At 38.8% G+C, this 23,049-nt stretch overlaps 1 protein-coding gene and 2 pseudogenes across 2 annotated transcripts in view; 2 read left to right on the forward strand and 1 right to left on the reverse strand.

The window, feature by feature from the left end:
• GLG1 (golgi glycoprotein 1) overlaps positions 1–23,049 on the forward strand; it is a 164,803-nt gene that overhangs the window by 70,717 nt on the left and 71,037 nt on the right. The window lies entirely within an intron of this gene.
• LOC122911247 lies at positions 1,948–2,379 on the reverse strand (annotated as a pseudogene).
• Positions 16,433–17,305, forward strand: LOC122911245 (annotated as a pseudogene).

Raw genomic sequence — 23,049 nt, forward strand, 5'->3', positions numbered from 1 at the left:
GCCCGGACTTTACTTCCCAGTGAAGCTGCCACCACCCACTTCGTCCCCCAACCCAGAAACTCGGGCACCATCATCCTTTATTCTTCTTTCCCTCACTTACTGTAACAAGTAAATTGCCAACTCTGCAGTCACCTCCGAAATACCACATACACTGAGTATAGTTAACCTAAATTTAAATGGTATAAGTATGCCATGTAGTTTGAGTCAAGAATATGTATAGAGATTCTTTTTTAAAAAGCATGTAGAGATTCTAAGTCAGGATCAGGCCTTAATGGGAAGCATAGTAAATTCTTATCCCTTGCTAGTACTTACAGGTTTTGAGATTGTTCAGAATAAACATAGCACAGTTTTAATAACATCTTTAACAAGCGTCAAAATTCTTTTTATCAGCTTTATTATTTTTTTTAAAGATTTTATTTATTTATTTGACAGAGAGAGAGATCACAGGTAGGCAGAGAGGCAGGCAGAGGGTTGGGGGGAAGCAGGCTCCCTGCTGATGCTGATGCAGAGCTTGATCCCAGGACCCTGAGACCATGACCTGAGCTGAAGGCAGAGGCTTAACCCTCTGAGCACCCTTTTTTATGAGTTTTAATTTTGTTATACTTTAGTTTTAGTTTTTTCTTTTTTTAATACAAGGTTTTTTTTAAATAAAAGTTTTTTAATAAAAAACAATGGTTTCAACAAGAGTTAAGACATAGCCGTCTGTATTTCCCCTTATACTTTTTTAAAAATTAAGGCTAGAACAGATTCTTCTGGCTTTTATCTCCCTTCTCCCTATATTATAAGAAAAGTTTTCTACTTTCTGTAGAACAGAAGTATAACTTAGAGTTTCATTTCTCACAAAACAAAATTGCCGCTCACATGACAAGTTGAATGTCTATTTGCAGTGGTTTGAGACAATTAGATGGAAACAGTTCCCTGTTTAGTGGGTGATGTATGTATTTCCCCTTTACAAAAGAGTAAAGTTCCTTTTTATTTTTTAATTTAGCAGCAAATTTTAGTTGGATAAAGACCACTGAAAATTTTATGCAGAATCTTTGTTGACTTAGATCCGGGGCACTCAGATGGCGGACCGAGTGGAGTTGAGTGAGAACAGAGGAGCGGCTTTGTTCGGCTTCGTGGAAGCTAGCTAGGAAGCCTTTCCTTAAGCAGCTGTTGAGAAACTAAGAAGAGGGGTTTTCTTTCTGTCTAGAAGATGGCTTTCCTATGATTTCCTCTTAATTATTTTTCCATTTTTTATCCTGGGGATATAGTCACATTTTGCTCTTTAGCTCTGTTTTGTTTTTTTTTTTTCTTTTAGTGGTCTGCCCCGGGGTGCCTGGGTGGCTCAGTGGGTTAATGGTCAGCCCCTCTCCCTGTCAACATTTCTTCCCTCCCCATGGAACTAAGAAAATGCAGGTCCTTTCCGCGCCTTACATGAGGCTGACTAGTGTTCATCCACACGCATTGCTTTGTGCCTCACATGTGCTTCCCAAAGTCAGGCAGTCTTGTAACTGTCCCAGATAGGTGCTTGCAAGAAGGAAATGAGGCAGAGTTTACTGAGAGATTCTGCATGAGATTGATTGATTTCTGACGCAGAAAGTTACCTTACACATAAGTTATAACCAGTTTATATCTGCCTGATTTTAGAAGTTATTAAAAGGATAGATATGGGGTGGTGGCAGGGTGGGAGTTAAAGAGACAACATAAGTTGTCTCATGAGATGAGTTGACTTTCAGAAGTTGTCTTTTTTTCCCCTTCAGATCTAATCCATTGGTGTTTATTCATGTGGGATTTTTTTTTTTTCTTGGTCATTTCTAAAAGCTTCTTTTGAAGCATGAGCAGTTTCTACCTGGAGAATTGGATTTAAATAAATAATGGTGATGAATTCCTTCAGACGTTTGCAGAGGAACTCCAGAAATGTAATTCTTTTTTTTTTTTAATAATGATAATAGACATCTATTTAAAGCAATATATTTGCAGCTCAGATAGTTCTAAATTGTACATTTCATGTTTATTTAACTTCTTAAAAATACTTGAGGGCAGCTGCAACCAGTTTTCAACTCCATGATTACTTCTTTGCCCCTTCTCTCTCTTTCCTTTCCCAAATAACTTCTTTCAGATATGGTTCAAGGTAGAATTCATTCTCCTCATATTTTGTCCATTGCTCTTTAGACAAGATCTGATGCCTCATGGTCAGTTCCAGTGCCTTCTTAATGCGAAACATCCTGTCATTGTAAAGGTTTTCAGGAAGCCTTCTTACATCTTCTTCCACATCATCTCACGTATCATGTCATCTCGCATTAACCTCATTCTGTTGAACCCTGCAGCATTGTAGTACCACTTTTGAATACCCTCCAGCCACTGGCTTGATGCTGCAGCGGCAGGCCGGCTCGCCATTTTGACCCCAGAAATGTAATTGTTGATAACCCTTTTCTTCTCTGTCGTAGTACTTTTCCATCAAGAAACCGAAATAGTGGGCTTAATTTTCTGAGAATAGTGCTCTTTGATCTCTTTATTTAGTAATTTCATGTCCCATCCAGCTTGAAGTCATTGCATAGTTTTGGTTTTAATGTGGGACGTTATTAGTGCACTGATGTTAAAATTTAAAAACCTGAAACAGGGGCGCCTGGGTGGCTCAGCGGGTTAAAGCCTCTGCCTTCAGCCCAGGTCATGATCCCAGGGTCCTGGGATTGAGCCCCGCATCGGGCTCTCTGCTCAGTGCAGAGCCTGCTTCTCTCTCTCTCTCTCTGCCTGCCTCTCTGCCTACTTGTATTCTCTGTCAAATAAATAAATAAAATCTTAAAAAAAAAAAAAAAAACCTGAAACAGACCCAAAAGGAAGAAGTTGGGGAGAAGCTCTTTATTTCATTATGACCTCAGTAACTGACAGCTTGCCTTTGGAAGCCTAGAGAATCAGGTAGAATTTCTGTCAACCAGATAAATGTATATTGAATGCCAGTGTGTCCCTCATGTTGTGATGGCCCAAACTATGATCACTGCCTTCCTGGAACTGCCCTCAGTTATTTATTTATTTATTTAAAAGATTATTTTATTTCAGAGAGAGGGGCAGAGGGATAGGGAGAGAATCCTAAGCAGACTCTGTGCTGAGTGTGGAACCCATTATGGGTCTCACTCCCACACCCTGAGATCATGACCAGAGCCAGAAACCTAAGTTGGACGACCAACCAACTGACCCACCCAGAAGCCCCACTGCCCTCAGTTATCTGAAAAGAAAAATACTGCCAGAGAGAGTAGGGGTTTTGTGAATTTATTTCATTAGGATTTTAATGTTTAAAGGAAGAATTTCGAGATAGGTAAAACTCGTAGCCGAATTACTGTAGCAGAATTTCTTGTGCATTTGCCTGCTCTGTGATGTCATGGTTGCACCAAGTAAGAATTAGAACATTGATTTGAAATTCTTATTCAGTTTGGAATGAATAAGGTGCCCTGTGGCAGATATTTTTAGAATGGAGGAGCAGCTCCAGTACTTGCTGTGAGTCAGGTTCTCATTCAGAGACTGATCCTGAATATTGACTTCAAGAGTTGAAATCTTTCATCCTGAATTCTTATTATTCTTCTGTTCTGAAAATCAAAGTTTAAGCTGCCGTCAGTAGATTAAATCAATACTATCTATATCTATATCTATATATCTCACAAGAAAGCAACTTTTGGCATCAGAGACAATTTAAATGATCCTTCTATTTGGAAGTGGATATTTTTCACAGATGTAAGCTGTTGTGAGTTGGTAGTTATACTATCAAAATTGTCAGAGGGCTTCAGAAAGGGTGGGTCTATTTTTTATAGGAGAATGGTTTTTTAAAAATGTGTTTTTCTCTTTTTACCATAGTTCAGATTCAAAAAAAAATTTTTTTTAAGATTTTATTTATTTGACAGACAGAGATCACAAATAGGCGGAGAAGCAGACAAAGAGAGGAGGATGCAGGCTCCCCGCTGCCGCTGAGCAGAGACCCCGAAGCGGGGCTTGATCCCGAGACCCTAGGACCATGACCTGAGCTGAAGGCAGAGGCTTTAACCCACTGAGCCACCCAGGCGCTCCTCAGATTCAATAATTCTAATGGCAAAGGATGAGATTAATGATTGGCTTCTCCCAAATAATAGCATAGGTTAACTGGTAGAATCAGAATTGAAATTAACAATTCATAGTCTTACCCGGTCTGTTGGTTTCCTCACTAAACAAAAAGAAAACTGAATATGAAAAAAAAATTGAGTTTTGTCATATATGGAATCTGTAGCCTTAAGTAGCAAGATACTTTTGTCTGATCTATTTTGGGGGCAACTGATGATGTAAACTATTTAATCTTAAATAGTTTATCTTAAGTTAATTAATAGTTAATCCTAAATTAAACTAATCTTAAATTCTAAGGCAAGGGTGATTATTCATCTCTGGAAAAAGAATCTGCTGTTTATTTTTTTCTGTTTTTGTGTTTCTGAGACTTAGGATATATAATTATATTTATTAAAATATTGGTGAAACAGGGAAAAGTTTGAAAGGTAACTTAGGAATTCTCTTGTGTTTATTTTATTTTTTTTAAGATTTTATTTATTTATTTGACAGAGATCACAAGTAGGCAGAGAGGCAGGCAGAGAGAGAGGAGGAAGCAAGCTCCCTATTGAACAGAGAGCCTGATGTGGGGCTTGATCCCAGGACCCTGAGATCATGACCTGAGCCGAAGGCAGAGGCTTAACCCACTGAGCCACCCAGGTGCCCTTGTGTTTATTTTTAATTAAGATACTACCCCAAGAGAGCAGAGGAACAAAATAAAACCAGAAAAACTTGAGAGTTTTTAATGGCCCTAAAGTGAACTAATAGGAGACTAGTATGTATGTATATATGTATGTATTTTTCAAGAGGGTCTGTACAAGCCGGGGTTACAGGGAGGGGGGCAGAGGGAGAGGGAGAGAGAATCCTAAGTAGTCTCCACACTCATCATAGAGCCTGATATGGGGCTCAAGCTCAGGATCCTGAGGTCATGACCTGAGGCAAAATCAAGAGTTGGACACTAAACCAACTGAGCCACCCAGGTGCTCCCAGAGACTGTCTTAAACCAGGGAAGTCAGCTTCCCGTTTCTATACACTGTTTCTTTGTCTAGAAGCCGGGACAATTTTAGTAACTGGTTGAATAAATTATTTTTATAAGTCATGGATAGTGAGATCATTTATTCAGTGGCAAACCTTTTGGAAAGAAGGTATTAATGTATTCACTTTTATGAAACCTCATCAACTTGCTCTGAGGCCAAAATTACTCCGTATTTATATTTTAAAATGAGCATTGGCTAAGTTTTTTTTAAAGATTTTTATTTTAAGCAATCTCGACATCCAACTTAGGGCTCCTACAACCCCAAGACCAAGTCACACACCTCACTGCCTGAGCCAGTTAGGTGCCCCTCCTTGTGTAATTGTTAATTTAGAGATTAAAGTTTAGAAATTGAAGTTCTAGCTAAAGGTTTTTAATAAGTTACTCAATGGGATAAAATAGTCTAAGATATCTTAGTATGTCCTAACTTTTATTTTTATTTTGAAATCTATTGTGGATCACCTAGTTTAGTTTGTGTATATGCATACATATAAGGAATTCAGATTCCTTACCTTAATGCCATAATTAGCTATCAGCACCATAGCATTGTAAGATTTTTTTTTAATATTTTATTTTTATTTATTTATTTGACAGAGATCACAAGTAGGCAGAGAGGCAGGCAGAGAGAGAGAGAAGAAAGCAGGCTCCCCGTGGAGCAGAGAGCTGGATGCGGGGCTCGATCCCAGGACCCCAGGATCATGACCTGAGCCGAAGGCAGAGGCTATAACCCACTGAGCCAGGCAGGTGCCCCACATTGTAAGATTCTTAACCACACAAATGACTCACAGTAGACATATACAAGTATACCATACTATTTACAACTGAAGTGGATATTTTAAATGAGTTGTAGAGTGTTTCATTTTGTAGATTTTATTTAGTACATGTTACGGAAAGGCAAGTCTCATTTAAATGCTTGAAGTTTTTTTCCCTTGTATAATGTGATAAAAATAAGGAACATAGAGAAAATAGGTAAATGGCCTAAAAAAAAAAATTCCTTGGCCCCAGAAGCAAGATTTTGAGAGCAAGAGAGCAATCCCAAATTGACTTTCTACTAGCCACCCCACCCCATCTCTTTTTCTCTTTTGAAATTGAAACAGAAATATGTTTTCTGTCATTAGGTATCATCTCTTGCTTCTGAATAGGTATATGAATTGGGTATGTTCTGCCTAATGTAGAGAGCATTTGCCCAGTCAAGTTCTGTGATGTGGGTTATTTAGTAAGATTTCTCTTGGAGAATGAACTTTTCCAAAGCTTTTTGTGGCTCACTTAAATTATTTATTCTGTACTCTTTCTGTGATCTATGAGGTATTTCATTTGTATCAGATGTTGGAATTTAATATATTATCTTCGACATAGCAAACTTTCCTCTAGTCCTTATCTTCTCTGTTTCTGATGTAGACTAAAGATTCAAAGACCTTTAGCCAAAGCCCTGTGTTTTAAACATTACATTTCCCAATATTCTCCTGAAGAATAATAATTGTGATTATCAAAATGTTAAAAGATAGTGTTGAAGATCTGAGTGTATTCAGAAGAATTATGGTAGTGTAGTCCTGGACCTCTTTTCCACCCTTTCTGTCCTTCCTTCCTTAAGATTTTATTTGAGAGAGAGCACAAGCGAGCACATGAGCACAAGCAGGGGGAAGCGGCAGAAGGAGATGAAGAAGTAGACTCCCCACTGAACAGGGAGCCCAGTGAGGGACTCAGTCCCAGGACCCTGGGATCATAACCTGAGCCCAAGGCAGAAGCTTAACCAACTGAGCCACGCAGGCACCATCTTGCACTGCATTATACTACCTGTTTACAGGCGGCTGTTAGGTGGTTTGAGATTACAAACCCAGATGAATGCAGGACATTTAGATTGAATTGTCAGTCATCGATCTTATTATTAAGTTGGCCAGTTGGCCACAAGTAATATTATTTTCACAGAATGAATCAATTTGAGTTTGATGTGATGAGAAAAGTGCATTGACTGCCCGTGGTGGGCTAAAAACATTTCCCAAGTGATTGAGAAAAGTGTTATTAGGTGACTAATAGCCTTGGTTTGTTTGCATATTTAAAGATAACTGCATCTGAACAGTTGCATTTAAATATAAAGGTTCTTGGAGACTTAAAACGTGAGTGAAGAAAACCAGAACTATTTAATCCTCTGAAGTTTACTTAGAAACAACCTAAATGAAGTTCAAAATAGATACCACGCCTGGATATGTATATGGATGTTAGATTGAGAGACTAGGGTGAGGGGCAGGCAGAAATTCTACACACACTTATTTGTGCTAAGTAAACTTGATGAAGCCATTTAAAGACTGTTCTTTCCATTGGGATAAGATTTTTCTACCATAATTTCCTAAATTAATTTATGCCTTGGGGGACCTGGGTGGCTCAGTGGGTTAGGCCCCGCATCAGTTTCTCTGCTCAGTGGGGAGCCTGTTTCCCCCTCTCTCTCCACTGCCTTTCTGGTTACTTGTGATTTCTGTCAAATAAATAAATAAAATATTTTTAAAAAAATTTATGCCTTTAGGGACGCCTGGGTGGCGCAGTTGGTTAAACGACTGCCTCCGGCTCAGGGCGTGATCCTGGAGTCCCGGGATCGAGTCCCACATCAGGCTCCCAGCTCCATGGGGAGTCTGCTTCTCCCTCTGACCTTCTCCTCGCTCATGCTCTCTCTCACTGTCTCTCTCTCTCAAATAAATAAAATTAAAAAAAAAAATCTTAAAAAAAAAATTTATGCCTTTATTCCAGTTTATCCTGATGTAATTCAACTATTTAAACTGAAGTTGCCTTCCTATACCTAAGAATCTATATGACTACAAACTTTTAAGTTGAGTTTTAAAAAGAAAACCTCTTTTTATTTATTTTTTCCCTTATTTTGGGGATTGATTTATTTATTTTAGAGTTAAGGCAGTACAAAGTTAACATTCTTCTAGAAGTATACTATAACAATATTATTATAGATAATATTTATTATAGCTTACAGTGAGCACTCATAGGTACTTTATATGTTTTGTCTTACTTATTCCTACGTATATAATAAATACTCATCCTCATTTATAGATAGGAAATCTAGGCTTACAAGAGTCGAATCAGTCCAGCTAGTACCTTGAAGAACCTAAACCTGATCCCAGTTCTTTCCAAAGTCTGTGCTGCAGAACCAGTCCTATAGACTATATAGTAATGAGTGCTTAGAAATAGTTGGGAGTGTCCTTTGTTTCAGTTACTGGAGGTGAACGTTCTTTACCTGAGAAGTAATACATGTTTGAACCATCGATGTACTTTATGAAGTGTTTTAAAACAGTGATTCTTGAAGGATCTGCAGTGGTTCCACTTACCTCCTTTCACTTCTCCCAGTGACTATTACTCCCTTTCTTTACTTTCACTTCTCCTTTTGTATGACAGTATTTCCCTTTCTTCAGAAAGGTAGTATTGTTTCTATGAAATCATATTAGGTATGCAACCAGTTAGAGTTAAAATGTCTCGCTTTTTATTTAGTTTTCCACCTATTCCAACGGAAGCATTGGGAGTTGTGACTTATTTAGGCCATGTAGTGATCATTAGTTCAGTTGGAGTACCATTAAAAGGATCCTTCTGGTCTTTTGTTCTTTGCACTTTGGTTTCAAAATCAAATCATTTTATAATAGAAAATTACGACTTTAAAAAGGCGAAGATATCTGAAGATTATGGGTAATTCTTGTAAAATACTGCATCTTTATTAATGTTTATGTTAATCCGTATTTCCCAAAGTAAGTGTTTAATTAAGCATTTCAGCATTTATAGTTTGACATAGTGGTGATTATTGCCATATACTTAGTAGTACCTTGTTCTCTCAACTGTAGATTGATATTTCTAAGAAAGAAAAAATGTGGGAAATTTTCAAAGATTTTATTAGATTATATTATGCACATTAATGATGTTTGTACCCCCCGCCGAAGATTCAGTTTTTAAAATGTTATCAATTGAGTTTTTTCCCAGTTTAGCTATGGATTTCCTTCCTTGAGCTGTACCTTAACCAAATGGCATAGACCCTGATAAACTCTCCTGAATTTCACCAGACAATCTGTTAATAAAGCAAAGCTGAATTTATTAGAGCTTAATAAGAAAGGAGGACACCACCTTGACAGGAAGAAGTCAAAATTGGTATATTTCAGTGGCCTTGAGGTCTGAGATCAAATGGTTTCAAATGGCCCTCTAAAGAAGGGAACTGATTGTTATTGGACAGACCTGTGATATAATAATTTGGGATTGGTGGACACTTCAATGTAAAGGTCTTAAAGCAATTCTTTTTTTTTTTTTTGAAGATTTTATTTGTCAGAGAGCAAGCAAGCAGAAGCAGAGGGAGAAGCAGACTCCCCACTGAGGAAGGAGCCTAATGTGGAACTTGATCTAGGACCCTGGGAACATGAACTGAGCCCAACTGAGCCACCCACGTGTCCCAAAGCAATTCTTGACACATAAACATATTCAATAAGGAAGTTATTTGCTCAGACTAGAAGACTCTTGATTCTGATATGTTGATCTCCTAGGAATTCCCTGAATCAAATAGTGAAGTTATTAACTGATTTATAGTCTGTCTTTTTTGGGCAGAGATTCCCTGAAATAACAAGCATGTCATGTGCACAGGCGGTCTTTAGTCTTAAGTCATGTCGACAGAGTTGGTCTTAGTTATCAGTGCCTTCTTGTGGTCCTTCTTCAGCCCAGACTGGAGAGTGGACCATTATCACCTAGGGACATGATCAATCCGGATATAGACCACTGTGTTAAAGAATCATGGTTGCATATCCAGTTTCTGGTAGTAGTCATTCCATCCACCACATGTATCAGCTTTTCTTGTTTTTGCTGTGGGATGATCATTTGTTTGTTGGATCATCTGATCCATCATTTAAGACTGGAGATTATGTATTTGTACACTGCACCTCCAACAAGAGAGAGATTATGATCAGAGTTTGCAGTTTATTTCTAAGCCAGGAGCCTAGTGCCCAAATTAAAACAAGAACAAATCTCATCCATAGTCCACAGAGCCTGTAGATTTATTTATGGGACTGTCAGTCAAATTACTTAATTTCATGATTTCTTTGATTGTCTAGTTCCTATTTCAAGCTGTGAACCCTAGCATATAAGAGTTCCCTAACTCTCTGCTCCACTTATAAAGTGTGTTTTAAGAGGATTGAGGCTAGAAGGAAACCATCCAGAATTCCTGTTGAGTAGTTGAGGGTTCAGATCTCACATTGAGGCCCATTTCTTTCTTGTATTGGTATTTTAGGATAAATACTCATAATATGGCATAAAATTTACAAAATTTACCACTTTAAAATGTATAGTTCAGCCCCAATGCCCACATTTTCTCTTTCTGGAGAGAAGTTACCAGTCTCATTTTTTTTGGAGGAAGAAGGGGGCCAGAGGACCAGGATGGACCCTGACTCAGCATCACTTTGCCATGCTAACGCGTACTCGTCCAGTTTGCTGATGGTAACCAACAGGCTTTTGTAGCACACACATCAGTACCAGTCACTAGGAACTACCCAATGATGAGTTCTTGACCAGAATATTCCTGTAGGTCTGCTAAATTTTAATGTGTAGTTTTGTTGTCATTCAAAAGAAGTTACATGCCAGATAGAAGAATATTAAGTGGAGGCATTACTAAGTAGATAGAGGATTAGATGTGATAGGGAATCAGAAGATTTACTTATATGTATGACGCACAGGTATTAAGCACACACCATCTTTTTCATATGACAGTTTGGCTACAGACTAGCTCCTGAAAATAGTCATTAAGTGTTGTTTCCTAGGTGTGACATGACAGATTTTAGATTTGGGGTTTTATCTTGGATAAAGTCTCTTTAAATTATGTTCCTTCCTTGAATTGGAATTACAGGAAAATAAAGGAAAAGGTGGAGTTTTCTTTTGAGTTTGGATTTTTGTGTTGGGGTACTGGTTTTGTTTTTGATATTTGAATGATTATATTTGTTTTATAGCTGTGTTTTCAAATCTCAAAAGAATGCTCAGATATGCTAAATTTTCCCAGTTCAGTTTTCACACAGATTTGATTTTTTTTCTGTACTTAATAGCATTTATATGGAACCTTAGTCCATTCAGCCAGCAGATGATTGTATGACGTTGCGCAAAAGACTTCCCCATTTTTTTTAAAAGAAGGGGGTTTATTTATTTATTTAAAAGATTTTATTTATTCATGAGAGTGAGGCAGAGGGAGAAGCAGGCTGTCTGCAGAGGAGAGAGCCTGATGTGGGGCTCAATCCCAGGACCCTGGAATCATTACCTAAGCCAAAGGCTTAACTGACTGAGGCACCCAGGTACCCACTAATTACCCATTTTTGTTTTTATTTATTTTTATTTGTTTTAAAGATTATATTTATTTGACACACAGAGAGAGATCACAAGTAAGCAGAGAGGTAGGGAAGCAGGCTCCCTGCTGAGCAGAGAGCCTGATGTGGGGCTCGATCCCAGGACCCTGAGATCATGACCTGAGCTAAAGGCAGAGGCTTAACCCACTGAGCCACCCAGGTGCTTGAATTCCCCATTTTTAACTTAAGTGGAAAGGTAGAATGGTACAGGGGTGCATGGGGAAGTGATTTTGGACTACATAGGTGGTGTTCATTTTGCAGTGCCTCAGACAGTTGTGAGGCGTATGGAAGAAGTCCCCCAAATTTGAAAATGTCTTGGATAAAGTCTCTTTAAATTATGTTCATTCTTTGACCTTCTGATGATTTTTTGAGTTTTAGGACATAATACCCTTTATAGCCTTTGGTCAGGACCACTTATAGGAGTTTCTATAGGTTCTAATAGCTGTATCTGTCATTATCTTTAACTGTATTCAGGTTTTCTTTTTTACATTTGTCTGTTATATTTATCTTTCTCCATAACTGCTATATTGTTCAGTAGTGATTACTTTTGCCTATTCAGTTTCTTGACGTGACTCTCTTTCAAGGAGAGACTATCTGTGTAAAAATATCTGCTGCTCTGATACTTTTCATGTCCACTGATGCTGAGGTATGAGATACTGTTCTTCCCCCATTTCAGCATAGCATTTCCCAGGATTCAAATGGTCTTTATCTCTCTTACCTAACCTCATTTCTGTCTTTGTGCCGGCTTCTGCTTCAAAACTTACACATCCTTCAGAGTTATGCTCTGGCTCTCTTATTCAGATGAAAGTCAAGTGCCTGAATCACAGCTCTTCTCTTTCAGAAGCACTAGTCATCTGCTCTGGGTTATACGGAAAGGGTTCTGCACATTCTGGCAGCTCAGCGCTGTGTGCTTCTCTTTAGACAAGTTAAAGTAAACAGTGCACTAACCACTGGTCGGAATGGAAGAAATGTGATGTTTTTAGATACTTGGGTATAGTGCATGAAAAATCATATTTTATTTGGGACTATTTTTGCATCTGGCAATTTTATATGCATTTTTTGGTTTTATGTTTTCAAACTTACAGAAGTAACATAGTCGGATTGGAGGTACTGAACTACATTGACAGAATCATTCCAGATTTACTGGGTGTAAACTTTAATAATATTGTCAGATGCCTGGAAATTTTCTATTTTAGTTTCCCGTCTTACATTTGGCTATAGTAGCTATTGCTATGACAAATTTGGACCTGTATTTAGCTATTCCAAATTAACTGAGATAGTAAATAAATGAAGAATATAAAGGTTGCCATACAAATATAAAGGATGCCATAACAAAATGGATACTCTGTTTCTTAATCATACCATGTCTTTCAAAGAATTTTGTTTGCACCTCTCACTCTAAAATTCCCACATTAGGGCACCTGGGTGGCTCAGTGGGTTAAGCCACTGCCTTCGGCTCAGGTCATGATCTCAGGGTCCTGGGATCGAGTCCCGCATCGGGCTCTCTGCTCGGCAGGGAGCCTGCTTCCCTCTCTCTCTCTGCCTGCCTCTTCATCTACTTGTGATTTCTCTCTGTCAAATAAATAAATAAAATCTTTAAAAAAAACAAAAAAACAAAAAAAACTCCCACATTAAAGTTGACCATACTAGGAAAACTAAACCATAAAATGGTTAATGTGATTTTCTTAGAACAGAATTACCAATCTAGGACTCTTGAGAGGGCCAGATTGCTACTTACCATGTCCCAGAGAGTGGATTTCCCATACTCCGCCCCCATACCCCCACAATCCCTTTGAAATAGACAGTGGAAGAGAAGGAAAATAGAAAAACATGGACTGTGATGAGTGTATTGTCAAACGCCTTCTGTTGCCTCAGCCATGAAGATGTATTCCAAATATTTTCATTAGTGTCTCTGTTTAAGCTTAAAGTGGAATTATCTTTGACTTTTTTTTTTCCATTTGGCACAAAATTCAAAAGGTACAAAAGGGTATGTAGTGAAAAAATATTTTTTATGTATTCTTTAGGGATAGTATGAACACATACAATTAAGTATGTATGTCATGTATTTTATTTATTTTTATATTATATTATATTATATTTATTTATTTATTTATTTTTAAAGATTTTATTTATTTGACAGAGAGAAATCACAAGTAGGCAGAGAGGCAGGCAGAGAGAGAGAGGGGAGGAAGCAAGGCTCCCTGTGGAGCAGAGAGCCCGACGCGGGGCTCGATCCCAGGACCCTGGGATCATGACCCGAGCCAAAGGCAGAGGCTTTAACCCACTGAGCCACCCAGGCGCCCCTGTCATTTATTTTAAATTCATATTCTTTGCATGAATTATGGCCTACTAGAAAGCATTACTGTTACTTTTGATGCTTAAATGATTGGATTATTTACAGAGAATGAAAGGCCATACTGTCTTATATTTGCAAGGCCCTCTAACTTTCAACGTCCTCATTCTACTTAAAAGAGCCCCGTGAGGTAGGTAAAGCAGGGTTTATCTATGTTTACAGACATGAAATTTAGAGCTTAAAGAATTATGGGACTTGATCAAGGGTGCTACACAATGAATATGCAGTGCAAGTGGAATCGTAACTCAAGTCTTTTGACTCCTAGTCCAGAGGAGGGTCTGAAACACAATGATATAAGGGGTTCTGTTACACTGTGTGTGTTTTTAGGAGGTATGAAAAGTACTATGAGTAGCTATTGTAGAAGAACTTTGATACTATATATATTTTTTTAATGATTTTATTTATTTATTTGACAGGCAGAGATCACAAATAGGCAGAGAAGCAGGCAGAGAGAGAGGAGGAAGCAGGCTCCCTGCTGAGCAGAGAGCTCGATGTGGGCTGGATCCCAGAACCCTGGGATCATGACCTGAGCCGAAGGCAGAGGCTTTAATCCACTGAGCCACCCAGGCGCCCCTGATATTATATTTTTATAGTATCAGTATGGTACTAGTGTTTTATAGTTTCACGTTCAGAGGAAGTATGGCCTTTGTGATGAAATTCCTACAAAATAGTTTATTAAAGCAAGCCGCTTTAGACTGAGTGATAATGGTCTTGGTGTCACTCTGGTAACATAGACTCTAAACTAACTTTATCCAGGAGACTGGGCAATGGAAAACAAGGCCTTTTATCCCATCACAGCTACAGGCCTGCCACGGCTGGGAGCCATGCTGATTGACTGACCTGTTGAAGATTCTTTCCCTTGAGGCTAGATGGGAATCTGGTCAAGCATTCAGTAGGAATGCCTGACTCTTGTTTCTTTCACCCATAAATTATGTAAAAATGTTCCCACCAGCACTAAACTAGATTCTAGATTTCTAAGTCATCTCCTAGGGAGCAGGAAAAAAAAATGAGTAATGGAAGGTAACTTTTCCCTCTCTGGTGATTCTAGGCTCTCATGAGGAAGGCTTAGTTCTCGAGAAGCTCATTCATACTGGGGAAATGAGGCAGAATCTTTATAAGGCCATAATTGTATTTTTAAATGCTTGTCATCATAAAACAGTCCCTACATTTCTTGAAATGGGCAGTACCCAATAGAAAGTTGATGAAAAGGTTGAGCTCTTATGTGAGAAGAAGTATCTCCAAACATTCTTTTGAGGATGACTTGTCTTTTATGGCTTATAGGTATCTCTATTTTTAATTTATAATAGTAAAACAGAGAAAATGAGGAAAGAGTTCTCAGTATTTCTTATGATAGAGAAATTACATGTTTTTGTAATTACATTTTTATTTTATTATTTATTTTTTAAAGGGTTTTATTTATTTATTTGTCAGAGAGAGAGCATAAGCAGGCAGAGTGGCAGGCAGAGGCAGAGAGAGAAGCAGGCTCCCCACTGAGCAAGGAGCCCAATGAGGGACTTGATCCCAGGACCCTGGGATCATGACCTGAGCCGAAGGCAGCGGCTTAACCAACTGAGCCACACAGGCGCCTCTGTAATTACATTTTTAAAATAAATTTTAAGATTTATAAGACCATAGTCTTGTGTGATTATGCCATAATGTGATTATGCAGGTTTTGTTCAATAGCTAGATTACTATTCTTATTTGGTATTTGCCGTTTCCTGCTCTGGGCAGAGAAGATGATAATTATATTCATTTTGAGTGTTTCTGTTCAGTCAGTTTAACTAATTCCAAAGTTTTCTTAAAATCATATGTTAGTTTAACATTTCAAAGTAAATTTGGGGGCATGGCAATTTCATGGATAGAGATCTTTCCATCACTGAGTGAAGAGTTGCTCAATTTGTTGTTTGTCTTTTGCCAGCCATTGACTTCAGTAATTAGCCAGATTGCTATGTGTTTTCTTATTTTCAGGATAGGGGTATAACCTCACTGAATATGAGTGGATTAGTACTTGACAAAGCTGAAAATCCCTACGAGTATTGGTTTGTATGGGTCAAGTATGCTATCTGAAACAAAGTAGAACTGTGTCCTAATTCCCACTGTAGCGTGTGTTTGTCCTTTTACTTTATTAGAATTAAAGGGCATTTGAAGGTATTTTTCATTTTAAAGGGCAGACCGGTCTTAACCTCAACCTAGCACCCTTACTGCTCTGCATGTAAGTGAGACTAACCAAGGCCCTAATTTATCTGCAGGGGTCTTTTTTTTTTTAAAAAGATTTTATTTATTTATTTATTTATTTATTTATTTATTTATTTATTTAAGAGAGCGTGTGTGTGTGTGTGTGTGTGTGTGTGTGTGTGTGTGTGTGAGTTGCAGGTGAAGGGGTGGATGGGGACAGAGGGGGAGAGAGAGACTCTTAAGGAGACTCCCCACTGAGCTTGGAGCCTGACAACACCAGCTTTGATCTCATGACCCTGAGGTAATAACCTGAGCCGAAATCAAGAGTCATACATCCACCTGAGCCACCCAGGCACCCCCTTCTCTGGGGTTTTTAATCTATCTTTTACCCCTTTTAAAGCTCAACATGTCCTTATAGACGTAACAAGTATACATTATTCTTGATGTTGAGTTTTTGGGCTCGCTTCTCTGCCTATGCCTAAAGTAATGTCCCAGTCAGAAGTCTGTACTGACATCTGGGACCAGAATGATGTCAGGGGACCCTTCCATGTCTACCACTGTTTGTGCAGCCAGATAATCCTGGTGCTGGACTGTCAGATTGCCCATGAGGTCCTGAGATTGGTTCCATGTGATTGATACTGCCAAACACGCCCACAAATTTTGTAACACACAGGATGAGACTGTATCTTCAGAAGCCTGAAGGCGTTGAGCAAAAATACACTCTTCTGCCCGTCCCAGGAGGAATGCTCCTGTGACCTTCATTGTGGATGGAGCACATTGTCAAGTTTGGTTGGAGTTTTGAAAAATCAGTATTTATACTCAGAAACAAAAGCCTCCTAAGAAATTGATGATGAGGGCACCTGAGTGGCTTAGCTGATTAAGCATCTCCCTTCAGCTCAGGTCATTATCGGGGTACCAGGGTTGAGCCCCACATTAGACTGTGCTCAACAGCAAGTCTGCTTCTCCCTCTCCCTCTGCTGCTCCCCCTGCTTGTGCTCTCTCTCCCTCTCTGTTAAATAAATATAGTTTTTTAAAAAGCGATGATAACCAAATGGACTGAAGACATGGGCAAGTTCAGTTTTATCACCGCGTCTCTATTGATGTGGAGGAAGAGATTGAGGCTAGGGAGGTTGTTGACTCATGCACCCAATGTCGAAATGACTGAAAAACAGCTGAAGCATAAAGTCCTGAGTAAAAGACAGCTGTGAGAGCTGGCTGTACTGGAAGCCAAGAAAGTGAAAATAAGTGGGACTTCGCTTGACAGCCAGTTCAAATGATGTGGCTCTTTCTCCGAACCCATATTGGAGGCAGACCTTTATTTTTTTTTTTTTTAAGATTTTATTTATTTATTTGACAGAGAGAAATCACAAGTAGATGGAGAGGCAGGCAGAGAGAGAGAGGGAAGCAGGCTCCCTGCTGAGCAGAGAGCCCGATGCGGGACTCGATCCCAGGACCCTGAGATCATGACCTGAGCTGAAGGCAGCGGCTTAACCCACTGAGCCACCCAGGCGCCCCGGAGGCAGACCTTTAGATCAGGGGGCCAAAGAACTTTTTCGAGACTGCACGGCCTGCCTCCTACCTTTTTGCCTCAGCCCACTGATTCTCCTACATCCAGCAAGGTCTTTGCATCTGTATGATCTGCTTTCTGGAGATGGATTTTTCTAAATCTTTCTGTACATGGATCTTCTGTAGTATTTTTCGTCTGTTTGATGTAAGCTTCTTCAGCTGTGTAGAAACTCTATGAATAGATCAGCGCTTGAGTGTCTCCAGTTTGTAAAGGAACTGTTCTTATTCCTTCTTCAAAACAAAAATGTTTAAAGATTTTTAAAAAATAAGGGTAGTAACAATACAGTATTTACCAGCTATTACCCCACTCACTTTCTGGGGAAGCACACAGGTAAATAACAGTAAGTTAAATCACCACTCTCTGCACTGTGTTTAGCATAACATACTAATTCGGATTATGGGAAACCATTATTGGATCAGCATTGGGATTTAATTAAAATGTGTAGTTATCTCCCTGTATATAAGGAAACATCAGATATATAAGCCCAAGAACGGTCACTGTAGGGATTCTCACTTTCTCACTCAGATCTCTTCCCTCTGCACTGAATGTGGCTTTCCCATTCCTCCTGTCCGCTAGCATTGTTCTGCCTTGCACAGACCCATCTGCCTCAGCATACGCACAGCATCACATCACCAAATCACAGCCTCCTTTTAAGGCTCAACTCAGATGTGCCTTACCCAAAAGACCCCCCCTCTGGCTTCCTTTCTGTCATCCAACTTGTGATGGTGGGGGGGTGAGGGGGGGCTTTTTTCATTCTTAAAGTATCAAGACTGCCCTCCACCCCAAGCTTTGCTCTTTTTGTGATGATTACATATAGATTCATGTTTTATCTACCACACTAGTTAATTTACGTGAGAGCCAACATCTATATCTGTGTCTCATACCCTTTTTTAAAAATCTCCCACTGGACCTTTACTAGAAATCCTTTTTGAAATGATGGTTGATGGGACACCTGGGTGGCTCAGTTGGTTAAGCTGCTGCCTTCGGCTCAGGTCATGATCCCCAAGGCCCTGGGATCGAGTCCCGCATTCTGCTCCTTGCTCGGCAGGGAGCCTGCTTCTCTCACTGCCTCTGCCTGCCTCTCTGCCTGCTTGTGTGTACTCTTTCTCTCTCTATCTCTGGCAAATAAATAAAATCTTAAAAAAAAAAATAAAGAAAAGATGGTTGAATGTTTAAGAATCACACAAAAGCACAGACCATTAGTAAATCAGGCAGAGCATTGTTGGAGGGCACAAAGCCTATGTTGATCACTATCCTTTTGGAAAAACAATACTTAGCAGCATTCCCTGGTTACAAATAAGGAAAGTTAATTCTGATTGAGCCAGAATAATGCATTAAGAGGCTATGAATATGACTGAGGGTTAAGATTCAATTTACACTTGCTCAGGAAGTTTACCGAGACTAAAAGACTGACTTTTTATCTGTCCATTACCAACTATTTTATGTTCAGTTTTTTTTTTTTTTTTTTCTGGTGGGCAGGAGGGGCATGGTTTGGGTCAAGTTAATAAATGAATTGCTCATATGATAATAAATGAATTGCTCAGGGAGTTTACTGAGACTAAAATACTGACTTTATCTGTTCATTACCAGCTATTTTATGTTCAGTTTGCCTTTTTTTTTTTTCCAGTGGGCAGGAGGGTCATGGTTTGGGTCAAGTTAATAAATGAATTACTCATATGAATGACTAAACTCCCCAAAGAAGATTCTCCTTACTACTACTGCAGGAGAAGGTTTCTAATTACAGGGAGACACCATGTTGTTGCCCAGCCTTCAGATTTTCGCAAGGCCATAAAAGCACAGATACTGTTGACATTTTTTGTCTGTTTTCTCCCCGGTGATTAATAAACAGAATCTGCTGCCACTTAATTTAGTGCCAGGTGTGATCTTGTGGGTAGTTCAACTTCAGTCGATCGAACTGTAGAGTGTTCCCAATTTTAGACACAATCCAACTCCCAAGCATTTCTTTTTCAAAAACTGGGACAATTTCCAAGTTAGTTTTGTGAGTCCTTTAATTTCTCCTGCCAGACTCATTAACTCATCCTGTTCACGTTGGGGAAATCATAGTTCAGACTTGTACTTTCTGTAAAAACCATCCTCTTAAGTGGATGTGATAGTTGATGTAATTGAGAACATTCAGACTCAAGCTTTTCTGTCATTTATTCTGAAACCTGTTTGTTGTGCTTTGACCAGGAGAGAATGATTGAGATGAAGCACTAGGAAACCATAATCATAATATGCAAATTACCTACCTTAAAAGACATGGAAATCAATAAATACCCCTATTTCTGTATTCCGTATCTCTGATCTTACAGACTCCTGAAGCTGCAGAGAATCTCAACGATCTTAGATCACTATTTCTTAATTTTTGGGTGTCTTATGGATCTTTCTGAGATTATGATGACAGCTGTAAATTCTCAGAAAAATATACTTACACACAAAAATTTGTGTACGCTTTCAAGACAATTTCACTCCTAAAGTCAGTTCAAGATCCTAGTTGAAGAAACCCCTGTTCTGCCCTCAGGGGTCTGGTGAAGTGATGTGACACACCCAAAGTCACATAGCTTCTGTAGCTGAATATTTCCACGAGTCTTTTGTCCTTTTTCTTGTGTCTTTTAGTTAAAACCCATTTTGAGGGGTGCCTGGGTGGCTCAGTCAGTTAAGCATCTGCCCATGACTCAGGTCATGATCCCGGGGATCAAGCCCTGTGTTGGGCTCCCTCTCCCCTTGCTTTTGCACTTGCTCTCCTCTCTCTCTCTCTGTGTCAAATAGATCAAATAAAGTACTTTTTTTACATACTTTAAAAAAATTTTTTGAATTACAGAGCTTAGAGGAAGGAATACTGGTTTTAAGCCTTAAAATTAACTATTTCATCTTTTGCTTACCCAACAAGATTAAAGTACAGTAATACCCAAAACATTCTCAATCTAAGAAAAAAATATTTATATATTTATTTACTTATTTTTTTGAGAGCGAGCACAAGTGGGAAGAGGGGAAAGGGAGAAGCAAATTCCCCTCTCACCAGGTAGGCGGCCCTACCCAAAATATTTAAGTCATTGATTTAAAAAGGCCAAGTGAACTAAGCAAAAGTTTTTTAGAACTTGCTGTGGTTATCGTATGGCTAATGCAGATTTGTAGTTGATCTAATAACTCCAGCAGCTTCTTCCCTGGGCCGCCTGCATCTAAATTCATCATGTAGCTGTCAGTTTATTCTAGAGCACTTGTTCTGTTCATTCATCCTGTCTGCCTTTCTTTTTCTTGCACCTCCTGAAGGTACACCCCCTACCCCATCATTGTGCTCAACTTAACCTACTGAGCCTTTTTTGGAGTATCAAGCTGAAAGCATCACAGTGAGCATTAGTCACCATTTATTATCATTATTTAAACTCCAGTTTTATTGTGTCCTAGAAGTATACTTTGGTCACTTACTTGGTTTCTCCAAATTTCAGTATCTTCTTCTGTAAAATTGGACACAATGCCATTTATCTTGCAGTCAGTACATCATGTAAGAAATTAAGGTAGCACCTAGTTCAGTTAAGTGACAACTTTTATCTTTCCCTGTACCCTTGACATTCCGTATTGGAGTTAGGCAGGTGTGTCCAAGCGCTCAGTGCTTATCTCCTTTAGAGTCTTATTGCCACATCGCACATTCAGTATTATCTGAACTTTTCTAGTTCAGTCTGGCTGTGTTGGGTAAGGTGGTATCACATTCTCTTCCCTTTATTCCTAATAGTTTCTGTATTGATACTAATGTATGCAACTTCAGCAGTTTCTTCTACAACGTTTGGTCATTAAATTAACAGCAAGCTGTTTATTTATGAGGCTTTTCATAAATTTTTCTCCTTTGAGTTCCATTGCCAAGTACTTACTTTGTATGAGGAAACACTTGATGTAAGTGACACTTGTTTTTGAAGTCCAGAGTCTACCTTCGAAGTGATAGAGAGCAGCTAATTGGTCTACCAAAAGCTCAGCTTCTGATCTGATGCTCCGCAGGCTGGGAACCAGCTCTTTGCTTCTGATTTGAAGCCATGGGAGTGAGGGGAGGACTCCTCAACTAGTTACCAGGAAGGTTTCAGCACTTAATTCTTTGTCTTGATCATGTTTTTCTTTATCATTTAAAAAAAATTACTACACATACACCTAATATTATATAGCTATTTTTAAATATTAATTAATATTAATTTACTAGGGATGCCTTCTTGACTCAGTCGATTAAGCATCTGCCTTCGGTTCAGGTCATGATCCCAGGGGCCTGGGACCAAGTCCTACATCAGGCTCCTTGCTTGGTGGGGAGCCTGCTTCTCCCTCTGCCTACTGCTCCCCCCTTTTGTGCTCTCTCTCTCCCTTTGATAAATAAAAAAATAAAATCTTAAATACTAATTATTTTAACATATACACTATAAAAGCATTAAAATATAAATTAAAATATGAGCTTTTAAAAAAAGGGGTTCTTTTATTTTGTTTTCTTGAGCCCTAGGGATCATCTAACCTGCAACTTCTTTGGAAATCATGCATTTGCAGCATTAATCATTTGTCTAATCCTTCAGGCCTATCTCAAGTCCCTATTCTTGCTTAATTGCATGACTTCACCATCTTCTCTCTCCAACTGGATTGTAAACTATCTGAGGTTAGAGACAGTGTCATATCTTTCTTCTGTATCCCACAACAATGCCTTGCACAATTTTAGGTACATCATGATTATCCAGTATTTACTTGCTGATTCATTTCTTGGGATCATTTCAGAGTATTCTTTCATGGATATTTAACAAAACTTAAAAAAAAAATCTTCAGCCTTATTCTACCTTGGTAATTCTGGGTTTTATTCCCCATACTATTCATCTTCTAAGATTAAAGATAATCAAGCCTATCTGCATTTATAGTTCTGCAGAAGTAGATATATACTCTGATGAAGTGATTTGATTGGGACATCACGGGAATGACGCAGTCTGAGAATCAAACCTGTGTCAGCACACACATCTGTTTTCACTCCTTCAGATTGAGTGCTAAACTATAGCATTTTCTCTTTATACTTCCTCTGGAGTTTCTTGGTGGTGGCATTATTTCAGGTTCCTACTGTTTAGGCATACTACTTTATCTTTTATATTTTGCAGATAGGTCACTGTTCAGTTCCTCTGAACATTAGACCTTTTAAATTTCTTTTTAAGATTTTTATTTATTTATTGGACAGAGATCACAAGCAGGCAGAGGAGCAGGCAGAGAGAGAAGGGGAAATAGGCTCCCCACCAAGCAGAGAGCCCGTTGTGGGGCTTGATCCCAGAACCCTGAGATCACTACCTGAGCCAAAGGCAGAGGCTTAACCCACTGAGCCACACAGGCGCCTCCCATTTTAAATTTCTGAAATTAGTTATTTACAATTACACATAGACATTCTTCATAGCTATTCAGTTCTATGGGTCTCAATGTTTTAATATCATGACCTTGTTTTTATGGCATTCCTACATTGTCATCTCTTTCTGGAAAGAGACATTAAATCTAAAATGAAAAAAAATAGAAGACCAATTTATTA

This window comes from Neovison vison, chromosome 7 (genome assembly GCF_020171115.1).
Source record: "Neovison vison isolate M4711 chromosome 7, ASM_NN_V1, whole genome shotgun sequence".
In the NCBI taxonomy this organism is placed as follows: domain Eukaryota; kingdom Metazoa; phylum Chordata; class Mammalia; order Carnivora; family Mustelidae; genus Neogale; species Neogale vison.